The sequence below is a fragment of the Pelodiscus sinensis genome, chromosome 3 (assembly GCF_049634645.1).
Source record: "Pelodiscus sinensis isolate JC-2024 chromosome 3, ASM4963464v1, whole genome shotgun sequence".
In the NCBI taxonomy this organism is placed as follows: Eukaryota; Metazoa; Chordata; order Testudines; family Trionychidae; genus Pelodiscus; species Pelodiscus sinensis.
Window position 1 is genome coordinate 68735297 of NC_134713.1, and position 13715 is coordinate 68749011.

Here is a 13715-nt window from a genome sequence, read left to right on the forward strand (position 1 = left end):
TTGAAAAGCTACATTATTATTGGGAAGGGGTTGTCTAGAATATAGGTGACCTGGGTTCAACTCTTGGCTCAGCCACACGTTTCCTGTCTGATCATAGACAAGCTTCTTAAGCCACCCTTTGCCTCAGTTTTTCCTCTGTGAAATGGGGATTTAATATTCTTACTCACAAAGGTATTGTGAGGATAAAATCCATTAATGACTGTGAGGGGGGTCAGATACCGCAGTGATGGGGGCCATATACTACATCTAGACTACAGGCTTTTGTCAAAAGAGAGCTTCTGTCGATGGAGAGCAGATACTGTTGACAAAGCTTCTGTCGACAAAGAGTGTCTAGACTACAGTTAGTTCTTTTGACAAAGCAAGCCGCTTTGTCAACATGACAGTGTAGACGCAAAGGACCGTGTAGATTGCAATAACGCCTTCTGTCGACAGAACTCTGTTGACAAAAGGCGTTATTCCTCATAGAATGATGTTTACTGCCGTCGACAAGGCATTATGTCGACAGAACTCAGCGGCAGTGTAGACGCAGGTATAGTTTTGTAGACAAAAGTCCGCTTTTGTTGACAAAACCTTGTAATCTAGACACACCCATAGGTTCTTAAATAGATATATAGTTATGAAATGAACTAACAGAGTGCATTTGTGAATCGTTATCTTTGCTTTTTTATTGTTCATTCATTTAGAGCCAGGTCCTGATAGGTGCTTAGTTTCTTCATGACTCATGAACTTCAGTGAGAGTTGATGGCATCCAACACCATGTAGCTTCCATCCCTCACATACAAAAGGTCTCCCACAGTCAAACCTTGTAAGGTGCTGATGTGGAGGCCCACCTACCTGCTAACTTTTAAATTCCTCTGTCAAAACATGGAAATGATAGAGCTTCTCAAATAAATGTCTGCCTGAATTTTTTAACATTGGCAAAACAAACATTTTCCCTAGCATCAGTCCATATAACAGCCAACTGTTTTGGCTGAAATTAAAGAAAATGTCAACCTGAGGCTGGAAATATTCAGCCTAGATGGTTACATTTTGGAAAAGCTGAAATGAGATCTTATAATAGAAAAATGTAAAGAGACCCCCAACATTAGATACTATCAGTTAGAAATAAAGACTCTAGTTAAGATTCAAAATAGTATTTTATAAAAACTCATAAATAGCTGACGCATCCTTCCTCTAGAACTGAAACTTTCCATTCATGATCTCAGTTTGAAGGTAGCTTCTTCTCTCAAAAAAGTAAGGAAAAACTTTCTTCAGGTATTTTTCATTTACAAGAAGGGGAAAAATATAATAAATCATTTAGTACATCTAACCATATTTTAAAGACACTATTCCAGCTTAGAGTACGGGGCCTTTGCCGCAATAACTGAAAAACTACAAAATAAGATACCAACAACTGAAAAATCATTTCTGAGCAGGTAGCACATTTAAAAACTGATCCTAATAAGTCCCCACACCTATTAGTAACATCTCAGATTCATTTTGTCCTGCCTGTCAGGCACAAGGGCTCCTACTGTGTCGCACAGAGGAGCAAAATTCCCCAGACATTCTGCCCTTAATTGTGGTTATACTCTACAAAGTGACTGAAAAATATGGTTTTATAGCATTCCATATTTATTGACTCTTCAGTGGTGTCTATCAGAATTCTTCTTTTTATAGGTAGTCAGTTTTTTTTCTAACTGCCAGCCCTATGAGCTCAGCTTTGGATCTGAAAGTCAAAATGTGTTCCCTGGTTCTGACACTAGTAATAAAGATGCTGTAACTGGAAGTGACCTAACAAGATTGTTGATGTTAAATGAGCCAAAATAGGATTCAGCTGTCTCCCATCACTCTGCTGGCTCTGCCTGGCAACAGAAGTAAAAGATATTAAAAACCGTATTTAAGGTCCATAAACAACACTTGCTGGAGAAGGAGCAGGAACCAAATCATACCACATGATGCATCCACAGACAAGAGGGAGAATCTCAAGTGTTGTGAAATCTTTTAAGGTCTTTAAACCTCCAGAACCATTTTCCTTGGGTTTGGGGATTCCCAGAGCCTAGGACTATGAGTGTGAGAAGGGGCAGGCAATGGAAGAGGTGGCCTGTGTGGCAGCACTCACTTTCATTCCATGATAGTTTAAAAAGACAGAAGCTCATTTTGAAAATGTACACACCTATTATTTTACAAGAACCCACTGACATTATTGTACCTGAGAGAGAGAGAGAGATTTCTTCTCTTTTTTGTTCAGTTACTTTACGTTGTGCATTTGGTGGTGACTTTGTGTATAGTTAGTTTCCCTGTTTCGTTGGCGGTCAGTTGTATTTTCAGTCTTACAGGCTAAAATAACATCAATTTCATACCCTGTTCTTGTGGAGATCACAGATCCTCTTTTCCCCCTGCTCTGCAAGAGAGTGCTTACTAGAACAGCTGCAACAAAGCTGAAACTGAAAAGGCAGCAGACACAGTATGAAAGAAAATAACTGTGTAGAGGAGGAGGGAAACGAGTGGGCCTGAGCCTGTTTGATGTTGCTCCTCTTGGGCCTAACTCAAAATATCCTTCAGAACATCTGTGGGGTTGCAGATCAACTTTACACTTTTTTAAAAAATAAGAATTAAAAAATCAGGATTTACTATGGAAAGCATGTTCTACCAATACATTGATTTTTTTTTTAATTAGTCAGTTAAAAGATAACAAAGTTGGCAGTGCCCCATAAGTCTGCAAGGATATGTGTCTGCATTCAGCCACTGATTGGTTAGCATTCTTATTTAAAAAACTATTGCTATGTCTATGCCATTATATATGGTGGGGGGCCCAGAATTTGAATTCTTCCTCCTGTCAAATTCTTCTCTTACTATTCAAGCATAACCCTGATTCTGCAAAAATGTCTTCCATGCATCAGTGAGACTACTCAGATGCTCAACCTGAGCAAGGGTTTCAGAATGAGGCCTAATGCCACAATCTTGTAAAGATTTATGCATATACTTAAGTTTAAGTTCAAAAGTACTACTGGATTTCAAGCTTGATTGGTTTCATTAAAGTTAAGCACGTGAGTAAGTCTTTGTGGTATTAGAGCTTTTGTTAATAATAATGCACTGTGTGAGAAATGGCAGAATTTGACTCCTCTTCTGTAATTATTTTATTTAAAAAGAAAAACTATCTACTAGATTTCTTCCTGTAGTACAGAACCTAATGTATATTTCCTTGTTACGGATTGCTCATTAAGTTCTCAATAGTGTATTTATGTTATTTCTATTTTAATTTACACCAGAATTACATTTTAACTATTTTGCTGTCCCTTCTTTCCTTCCTCTCTCCCTTCCCTTCCTATCCCTCCTTCCCATGGTGTCCCTAGCCATGTCAGAGGCTAGGAATGGGTGACAGAGTAGGGATCACTTGATGGTTACCTAATCTGTTCATTCCCTCTGGGGGCACCTAGCATTGGCCTCTGTTGGAAGACAGGATACTGGGCTAGATGGACCTTTGGTCTGATCCAATATTCTTACATTCCTTCCTTTCTTCCCCATGTCCATGAGGGGTGAGACCACACAACCTGGCTCCTGGCTTCTCCACATGTCAGCCTAGAGTGTGTGTATGTGTGTGTGTGGAGGGAGGAGGTGATGCACCCCAGCCGCTGGCTTCTTCCCAGTGCCAGCTGTGTGCATTTTGCTTGCCAGCTTTCCCCCTGTTGCAGGGGTGGGGGGGCACATATCCTGGCCACCAGCTTCCCTCCAGGAGAGGTGGGGCGGGTCCACACAGGCTTCTCACCAGTGGTCCCCAGGTACAGTCTGGGGGCCACACAGCGGCTGGCTGCTGCTTCCTGGAGAGCTAGTGGCTTCGTGGCACTTGCTGCTTTCTGTCCTCATTCCACAGTAATCTCTTACCAGACAGCTCCCTTTCCATTTCATGAGAAACAGTGGAATTCCAGAAACATCTCATTGCCCTGGCACCACCAATCCCTGACCTTGCTTTAAGAGGAAGCTGGATAACAAATTTGATAGTCCTAACTCTTACTGTTTAGGAGGATTTCTTGAACAAATGGACAGACAGACCAACCACATTTCTAAAATCTATAGGTAGATTACTTATTACTTATTTTATTTAACATATATAATACCATAGTGCCCAGATGCTCCAATCAGGAATAGGTCCATTGTGCTAGATGCTCTTCAAAGAATTATGTAGACGGGGCCCCTGTCCTTACAGGGATTACAGTCTTAGAACATATTTTTGTTTCCAGTCTTTGGTTGCCATCTCTTTTTGCAGAGGGGAAAATAATGCAAAGCTATCCATTTCTGTGGCACCAATATGGGTAGTCACATAATACCTTGATTTATAACTGTGTTGTAATCTAAATAGGAAGCAGGTGGAGCACAACTAGGTGTGATGCCTTGGATATTAATGGCTTGGCTCAGCAATGGAATTTCTAACGCTGTATACACTTTTTCTGTAATTATGCATTCATTAAAAGATTTTACACCCAACAGAATAAAGTAAATATTTTTTGATCTCTGTAGTGTGCTCCCAGACTGTAGATTTGCACAGCAGGGTCTTGATAATCTGAATAAATTGTATTTCCCCAAGGAATTTATCTTTCAAATAAGGTCATAAAGAAATGCAGTCTCTCCCCTTAGTTCTCCTTGTGATTTTTCTGCTATTTATAAAGCAGAGCATAGGACTAGAGGTATATTGTACTCTTGCGTGCACTTGGTTATGATTAACACTTAATTTATCAATCTGTTATTTCTATCCTTTTCCGTGGCTTCTGCAATAAAATCCTTCTTAAAAGTATAATAATGTCATTTTGAAAGAAATTTAAATAGAATATTTCTAAATGTTCTGTCTGTGATTTGACTCTCTTCTGTATTCCTCTATTAAAATACTGTTAGTATCATGTAGTCTTACTGTAAACATTTAATATTTTCTTTCTTTTAGCATATTTGTCTGAAAAATGGATTTTTTTGTATTTCCCTAAATTTAGATTTTAAATGTGAGCTCATCATTCAATTGTTTTAGCAGCCAAAAGGTTGATATTAATACTGTACATAGAAGTCTAGGAAGCTGACCAGTATGGAACAATGGTTTCACTCACTACTAAAAAGGGCAGTTTAAAAAAAAATCTTCAGTAAAGTACAGTGGGCTGAATATGTAGGACCAGATAAACAAATTCATTTTGGAGGTAGACGTTAACTAACATTTTGACTAATTTATAAATGTGGTTTATATTCACTATGAAATATGCCAACCATTCATATTAAAGCTCAGTAATAAAATCTATATAGTAATAAGAACTCTTAGTCTGAATGTGGGTTAGCTGAGTAATATAGATCAAAAAGCAAAACATTGGATCTCTTTCTTTCCCTACCATTCTTCTTCAGTTCTTCACGTGCTCCATTTTAATTGTTTTTCAGCGCTACATAAAAAGATATAACACATGTAACTTTTGTATAATGTACATTTTTTTTACATAATTTGCTTATGCCTGCAACTTTCAAGTATGTTTTAAATACGTTTATAAAAATGTAATTTAGAACATGTCCCATAATAGCTACCTGTGTCTTCTGAATGCATCCACTATTGTGAAATTAAGCGGACGTGCTATTTTGGTATCCCTGTAAACCTCATTGAACGAGGGATAAAGGATGTCTCGAAATAGTGTTTTATTTTGAAATTTGGTGCTGTGTAGATACGCCAAATTTTGAAATAGCCGATTTCAAAAAAGAATCAAAATAAGATATGTAATTTGTGTAGCACAAATTGCGTATCTTATTTTGAACTAAGATTGCAGTGTAGACTCACACTTAATGAATAGTAATAGAGAACAGTATTATCTAATACAAATAATATTTAATTTAAAAAATAAATCTTTTAAATTTATGTAATTGATATTTCAAAACAATAACATGTAATTTAATTGTAAATCAAGAAAAATCCATTGGAGGTGAATGCAGTTAGAACTAGCTTATAGTTAATTCCAACAGAATTGAGAAGATAGCCCATTCCAGAGAATGCACACTTCATTGATTTGTTAATCTGAAGGTTTTCATTTAGTTAAGAATTTAGTTTGTATTTAGACAAATCAGATGTATTGATTAGGATTCTCTTTACTATATATGTGTATGTCTCTAAGTGGGTATACACACAGACACATATAGATATATTTTGACCAAAAAATCAACTTTGGCAAAGGGCTTCTATACACTGCCATATTTATGTTTGTTAAATCCTCTTCTCTGATTGAGAGATGGATTATCTGATCAGTAATATACATCTCACAACCTCAGCATGACATTTTTGCCCTCAGCAGGATAGGAATGTGCAATATCAGTGTAATTTTGATTTGAGCAAATGATTGGTATGACAATTGGATAGCTTTCTTTCGACAAAGCTGATAATCCAGCTTCTAGAACTGTGAAGTTCAAAGCTAAAGCCGAATCTGACCTTCTGGAGTCAAAAGTGAATATTTCTGTTTAGAGGCCCAATATTTTAAAATATATTGGTAGCTTTCTATTTCATCAAGCCCCCATATAGTGATTGATTTCAGTCCCTGTGACAAGCTGGCCTATTCAGAGGAAGAGTCAGCATTTTTCTGAAGCCCAACAGTTAATCAATAAAACTCCAATAAGTATCTGCAAGTTGTTGAGCCCCTCAGTTTATGCTAAGGATGATGACTGGTTCTGAATTGTTCATGGAAACTCTCCCCCTCTTCCCATGGAAAATGTCTTTTGGACAAAATGGAAATTTAACTACAAAAAATAAATTGCGTTCCTCCAATCTCACCCCCTTCTCCCACAAATTCCCTGTGTGCCACCCTTTTCCTCTATTTCAGGAACACTCTGCAGTCCTCTTCATGTTCCCTCCTCCTTATCCACCATGCCAGTGGCTCTATATGAACTCCCATTGCTCCCTTGCCCCCATCATTCTTTTTTATTTTTGTTGGGGAAATAGGTTGTCAAGCCTGATTTCCCCACCCTGGCAAGATGAATGCAGAAGTGGGGCCCCACAAAAGTACCCCAAAACATTATATTTCCAGGCTTTGATATAAAGCTTCCCCCCAAAATCTTAAAAACCTAGACTTTGGGGATAAAAATCCGCTGCCACCACCCAAGTAATGGTAAGAAAACCAGGGAAGAGATCACTTGAGAAATCTCAGTCCTAAAGTAAAACCAGGACACACAAATTAACCAATACCAGGTTAATAAAAAAGAAAGAATTATCATCACCACAATACTCCTGTTACAAGCATAATGACTAGATGGAAAAGTCACCAATTAATATACTCATGGGGGACTCCCATGGGCCAAAAACTTAGTTACAAAGGAGAGGAAAACCCATTTTTAAATGCACAGATATCAGATTCCCATTCCCAAACAATAAAACGGATTTATCTAAACTTTACCCTACTTACAGATAGAGAAGAGTCTTTTCTTGGAGAGAGACCTTTTGTCTGTCCCCATCAGCAGGGCTCAACAAAGTATGTCATCTACTCGCCTGTGGCGAGTAGATTACAACCCGAAGGAGCCGGGTTCGGGCGATCTGCGCATGCGCAGATCTCCAGACAGCGTGGCTGGTGAGCAGGGCTTGCTGCGGTTCGGCGAGCCCTGCCCGTCAAGATCTGAAGAGTCAACTGCCCAGGGACAAAGGAGGAGAAAAACAAAAATTCCTTTGTCCCAGTTTGAAATTCCTATCTGCATTTCTATTGGCTGAATGCTACCTGGCTAGGTACAGTTAACCCCTTAGTTCCCAGGCTGCTGCCCATCCCTCGTGGTTATGACATAGATCATACGGGGCGTCGTCATTTTAAACTGTATTGGAACTGTGGGCTGAGATGGGGGGATATTGTTATGCCATAACTGGTTCTTTGATCAGTTACAGAGATGTTTTGAAAATGATGATTCTGCTAACCCAGATACAAGGGACTCCATGTGTTTCCCCATTTTCCTCTTCCTCTTTTCACCAAAATCAATAAGGTTCTGCCTATCGATTCCTACAACATTCTCTGAAATTTTAGAGTTGATCAGCATGCAAAAATCATGGTTCTGGCAGAGAAGTGCCATCAAAATGAGTGTAGGACCATTTCAGCAAATAAATAATTTCCTGGCCAGCATTACTAATGCTCTCTAATATCCAGAAGGCAGCAACTGTGATCTGCTTTGTTTCCCATTGAAATCAATAGGAGACTTTCCATTGACGCTATTGAGTGTTTGATCAGGCTCATCTTCCTTTTGGTGTTAATCTTCAGGTCACAAGGCCTCAATCTTATTATTTTTCTTGCTGACCTTCAAAAATGAATCTATCCATTACAGAAGAACTGAGTATATTTAAGCTCAGGTCTCTTACTTTTTTGAGATGATTGGCATTCCATCAGCCAGGGAAAAAACTGTCCCAATGGATCAGAACATCCCTTTCTACAGCAAAGTCAATTAAACAAGGTTATAAGTGCAAAACTCTACTCTGCAAGGTTCAATTTGACATACATTGCTTGCATCCTTGTCTCAATGCATTGAGATGCTAGTCTTGCAGGCGAGGTGGGATGGGGCCTTCAGTACTATCTGTGAAGGAGGAGATGGACATCCCAGAACTAGCACATACAGCAAATGTGTCTCACATAGAATCCAAGTTTCTAATACCTATCAGCCTAGATTGCTCCTATACCAAATTGTCATTGGCTTTCCAGCTGTGACTGTACATTCTTAAAAACTCAACTACTGTGGTAAGAAGTGACCAGATAAAAACCTAGAAAGTAGAAACAGTGTTTTTGTTGGGTAATTCGTATACTTGAAATTGGTCACATACTTTAGTATTAATGGGATTCAGGCTTAGGCCAGTTGACCCAGGGCATGTTATATTACACTTGAAAACTGGCAAATGGTTGCAATGTTCCCTCTAATTTTTTCCATCTGTGTGCAGAAGAAATGTTATGTGCACAAAGGCATGTCCAGATGTACACCCCCACTAGAACCACAAGCTGCCTGCCATGGGTGCTCTACTAATCAGCTGGGCAGCATTTGAATCTCTCCTGAGTGTCTGCCCAAGCACTCAGCTTACAAGGAACACTGAATGGCTCATGCCAGCTACTTGGGCTTTCAGGGCTCTTCAGTTGTAGTGGACATTCAGATGACACAAAACATGCTGTGGAGGGATTATATATCCTGGCTGTCATGCTGGTGAATCCTCTGGAAGGAGCTGGCAGAAAAGGAAGTCTGGTTCTCCCTACTGTTTATGCTGCTTCTGTGACCGTCACCAGGAAAAGCAGCATAAAGGAAGAAGAAGAAAATCATTTGGGCTTGGGCTGGAGCCTGGTATCTATGACCTGGAGGTGGGAGGATTCCAGAGCTTGTGCTATATGTAAGGGGACTGTTACCCCTTACTAAAACTCTGTGGGAGTTTTTTGGTTTACCAGCTTCAGAAGGGGAAGGGTTCATGAGACTGACAGACCCCAGAGACAATGGAAAGCAGTCAACACTCCAGCTCAGCCTGACTGACAGGTTGTAAGTGGGGATTGTTCTGGCTCTGTCTCTGAACAAACAAGCTGTGTGCAGAAGAGGTCCTGCAAAGACAGAGAGCTGAAAGAGGAGTACAAGAAGAAGTCCTGCAGCGACAGAACCAGACACAGACAGGCCAAGCAGTGCAGACCCTGTGTTGAGCAGCAGACTGGCAGTGCTCAGAAAGCCAAAAGGAACAGAGAAGCAACACAAGGAGCTGGAACTGGCCAAGCAGCACAGCCTGCAGCTGGATGTGGTGAGCTACTGGGACCTGCAAAGTGTGGGGAAAGGCTCTGGACTGGGAGAGGGGTCTGGCCACTTAGAAACTGAGGCTGTGTGGTCACTGCCAGTGCAAGCGTGTCCAGCCTGCAGCCCCTTGCAGCACATCCAGGGCTTCTAAGGAAGAGACTGTGAACTGTCCTTACACTCTGCAGACTGCTGTGTTGATGTCCCTGTGCTACAGAGCAGGGCTGTGTGGTCTCATTTAACCATTCTCATTGTTTCTTATCCTATTCTCTTTAATCAGTTGATGTTTAATAAATTGTATTTGCTTTGAACCTTATGAAGTGATCACTGGGCCAGGAAGGCCTGCAGTGTAAAGAGAGTACCTCGGAGTGGGGACACCCTAACTCCTGCCCCTAGTGACTACAAGGTCAGGGATTAAGCCCCAGGAAACCTGGGCCCAGCCTTGTTGGGGTTTCAAGGGCTCTGCTACTCAGGAGAGTGGAGGGGGAGCCCTCAGGATCAGGGAGCCGTGGGGTAAAGGAAGTGGGAGCGGGGACTCAGATCCTTTCGCTGGTTCATTTCACCGGGGTGTATAGAAGCCAGGAAAGTTCCCCACAAGAGCGGGACCATTCCCCCGCTTACATATACCTGGAACATAGATGTCTACACAGCAGTTAAAGGGCCCTGCGGCCCAAGACCCAGGAATTGGAGTCAATTAGCACACGCAGTTGTGGGTTTCTAATTGCAGTGTAAATGTACCCTCCCCATGATTCATGGGCTGTGGGGCAAAAAATAAGTGTAGCCCAAACAGTGCTCTGCAGAACCCTGGGATTCTGTGAGAACCTTATACCTATCTCATGGAGCTGGAAGGGACCTTGATAAGTCATTGAGTCCAGTCCAATTTGCCCTAGATCCCTAAATGGTCCCCTCAGGGATTGAACTCCCAACCCTGGCCAGTTAAGGCCAATGCTCAAATCACTGAGCTATCCCTCCCCCCAGAGCTGGTCTTAGGGGCGGGCTGGCAGGATTTTTTTTTTTTTTTTGGTCAACCAGTTTCCCCCGGCATTTTTTTAAAGGATTCCGTGGCCAAATAAAATCGGGAAACACTAGTCTACACTGTAATTTTTAACCTTATGAGCCTGGGCCAACTCACTGGGAACAGCCATAGACCTGCTGCAAATCTTTTATTCCAGTATAAACATGCCCTTTGTTATGTTGCCAACTCTTGCAATTTTATTACAACTCTTGTGCTATTTAGAATTTTCAATAAGCCCCTGCTCTTGAAGTCATCTGATTATTTGAGTATCTCAGCTTTCATTTAAAAAACAAAAGTAAATTGTAAAAGTAAATCAGGGTTTCAGGCAAAAGCTTGTAAATGCTAACCCTCTGTACTCAAAACCCAGAAGGCAAATAAAAACAACCTTAAGTGTATTTATTTTTTAATCTAATTATTTTTTGGAATTGGCTTATGATTTCTGAATGCTTTGGGCTGTTCGTACTGTCTTTGGAATTAGTTTTTATTCTGTTCATCTCTACAGTGTAAAGAGAACCAACATAAGAATGACCATACTGGGTCAGATCAAAGGTCCATCTAGCCCAATATCTTGTCTTCTGCCAGTAGCCAATGCCAGTTGGCCCAGAGGGAGTGAACAGAACAAGGAATCTTCAAGCAATCTCTCTCTCTCTTGCCCTGTTTCCCCAAGATTCAGAGCAAAATTGTTTCTTGTATGGGAAATAAGAATGTAGGAGACCAGAAATGCCATGAATTTGAACTTGAAGAATTCCAGTCCTAGCCTTTTGTAGAGTGGGAGGATTTGTCCTCGCTTCAGCTGCCTCATCATGGAGAAGAGGGGGCATCTTAGATTCTATCAGAAAACTTGTGGTTCTTGGGACTAGATCAAGCCCTGAGTTTTTATTATGAATATGCATAAGTCTCAGCTCTTGATTATTTAAAGGAGAAGTAATAGATTTATATAGAATGTAGTACCTTATATAGAATTTGCCTTTAGTTCACAGCCCCAACTGGAGGTCATGAAGGGGGACCATGTTGCAAGCCTCACTATGACTTTGGCTAATCAGTCAGTGGGGGAAAGCATTGAATTCATTGACCAAGCAGGCTTTATTCCCCAGGTAGCACCCAGAACCTTCTGGAGATTCTCTTTGCCTTTTGCCGTCTTCCTTCTGCTCTACTCCATGTGCCAGCAGAGCAGCAAATTGACATTTACAAGATCTCTTGTCAGTTTCATTTGGGTCTGCCAGTCCATCCAGCAGAGCAGCCAAGTGTAATTCAGGTAATTTAGTCTTTTCCTCTTTTCTGCTCTGCATCCTGTGCTAACTAAGTAGCAAAGTGAAACTGACAAGAGTTCTTGTAATTTTTGCATATGGAGTGGGACAATGAGCAAGCTGGTAGCAGGGAGCAGAGCAGTAAACTATGGGAGAAAACGAGGAATGGGGGGAAGCAAAAACCTAGAAAAGCAGATAAAATTATGTAAATTTTATTTAGGGTCCTTTGTCATTCTGTAATCTCAAATCATATATATTTGATTTTTTTCTTTCTGATCTTTGACCCTTCTCTATCCATATAACTTCTGGAGTTGCTGCTGTTCGAGCCTTAGAAATCTCAGGTGTGTGGCCAACATTGATTTTGTGGGTGAACTTTCTCAGAGTTAGGAAGGAAACGGTGTAGTTTCCACTTACTTTCCCTTGACCTTTATTCCAGGGGTTTGTTTTATTCCCCTCCAGATGGTGCACCGGAGAGGACCATTTGAACCATTGTTATTTATAGGCACCGTGTATTGCTTAATGCCTTTGTTGCTCAAATGGGTAAAACCAGGAATGGGAAGGAGAGTGAGGGAGTGTTGTGACAATTGAACTTACAAATTTACCCTAATTGAGAGTTTAAAAGTTAAAAAAAAAAAATGTAAGTTTGTAATATATCATGATAACCTATATTAACAAATGTTGATGGGACTTGTGCAAGAAAACCGGAAAGAGAAATTGGATTATTTTAAACCAAAAAGTCCAGGTTGATATAGTCTAAAGACTGTTGAAATTAATCTTGTTAGATATAGATAATACAGAGCTGGAAGTTAATGAACCAAAATTGGTATGCGACATAGTAAGCCTAATTGGTGGACAAAATAATGAGGGGATGGGCTACTCCACCCACCATTCTCTTTGTGGGTCTTTAAACTGAGATTTTTTTTAGATGAAGAACAGATGGAGACTACTGAAGCTTCATTATCATGGGTGCCACCCCCACTGTCTCCTGGGACCTCAGAGTTTCTTTGGCCTATTCCTGAGGGGGTGTCCTGCCCATATTATACCAGAGAAAATGATCCAGATGACATCATGGACCCTATCCGCTCCAGCTGAAATCCAGACTACACCCTGGGTGAAATAGGACCAGACTTTAACAGCAGCAGTTCATCTCAACTAACTTATTATTTAAAAGGACAGTTTGGGATCACAGTGACAACAGGAACAGCAGCAGCTTTAGCTTATCTAAGCCAGCTTCTTTTCTTTTCCCCTAAAAACAGTTGTTACCATATTTAATACCATCTAGGAGACTGGAACAAGGGTTTTTTTCCCTTCTAAAATCTCTACAGCTGAAAGGAAAGGGAACACAAAATGTTAAAATGAAGACTTATTGAATATTTTACATTTCAGATGCTTTAACTGTATTTCCTTGTGTTCTGTATCTTTAATGAACAGTTCAAAGGATTTTAATGATGCATTTTCCATGGCACTAAGCAAGCTGAGGTCTCTCTATACCAAACCTCAGACATTAAGATTATGTAATGCTGGATAGTGACTGGGTTCTGTTAGGACCTTTGGTCTATCTATTCCATCCATAATTACAGGAAGGGGTTGTTTGACATATTCATATTAACCATACGTTGAGCTGAGGTGTTGAGTTTTTTACAGTCTTTTGTTTCACTGCTGTTTGCCTTTAATTACCAGGCAGCCTCACATTTGAAGTTCAGGTTACATTTTCGAAAGTCCAGCCTCTCTTTTCATGAGTACAA

General features: G+C 40.4%; 1 protein-coding gene across 3 annotated transcripts in view; it reads left to right on the plus strand.

Annotated features, from left to right (window-relative positions):
* The window catches only part of KLHL32 (kelch like family member 32), a 168162-nt gene that overhangs the window by 98569 nt on the left and 55878 nt on the right, over positions 1-13715 (plus strand). The window lies entirely within an intron of this gene.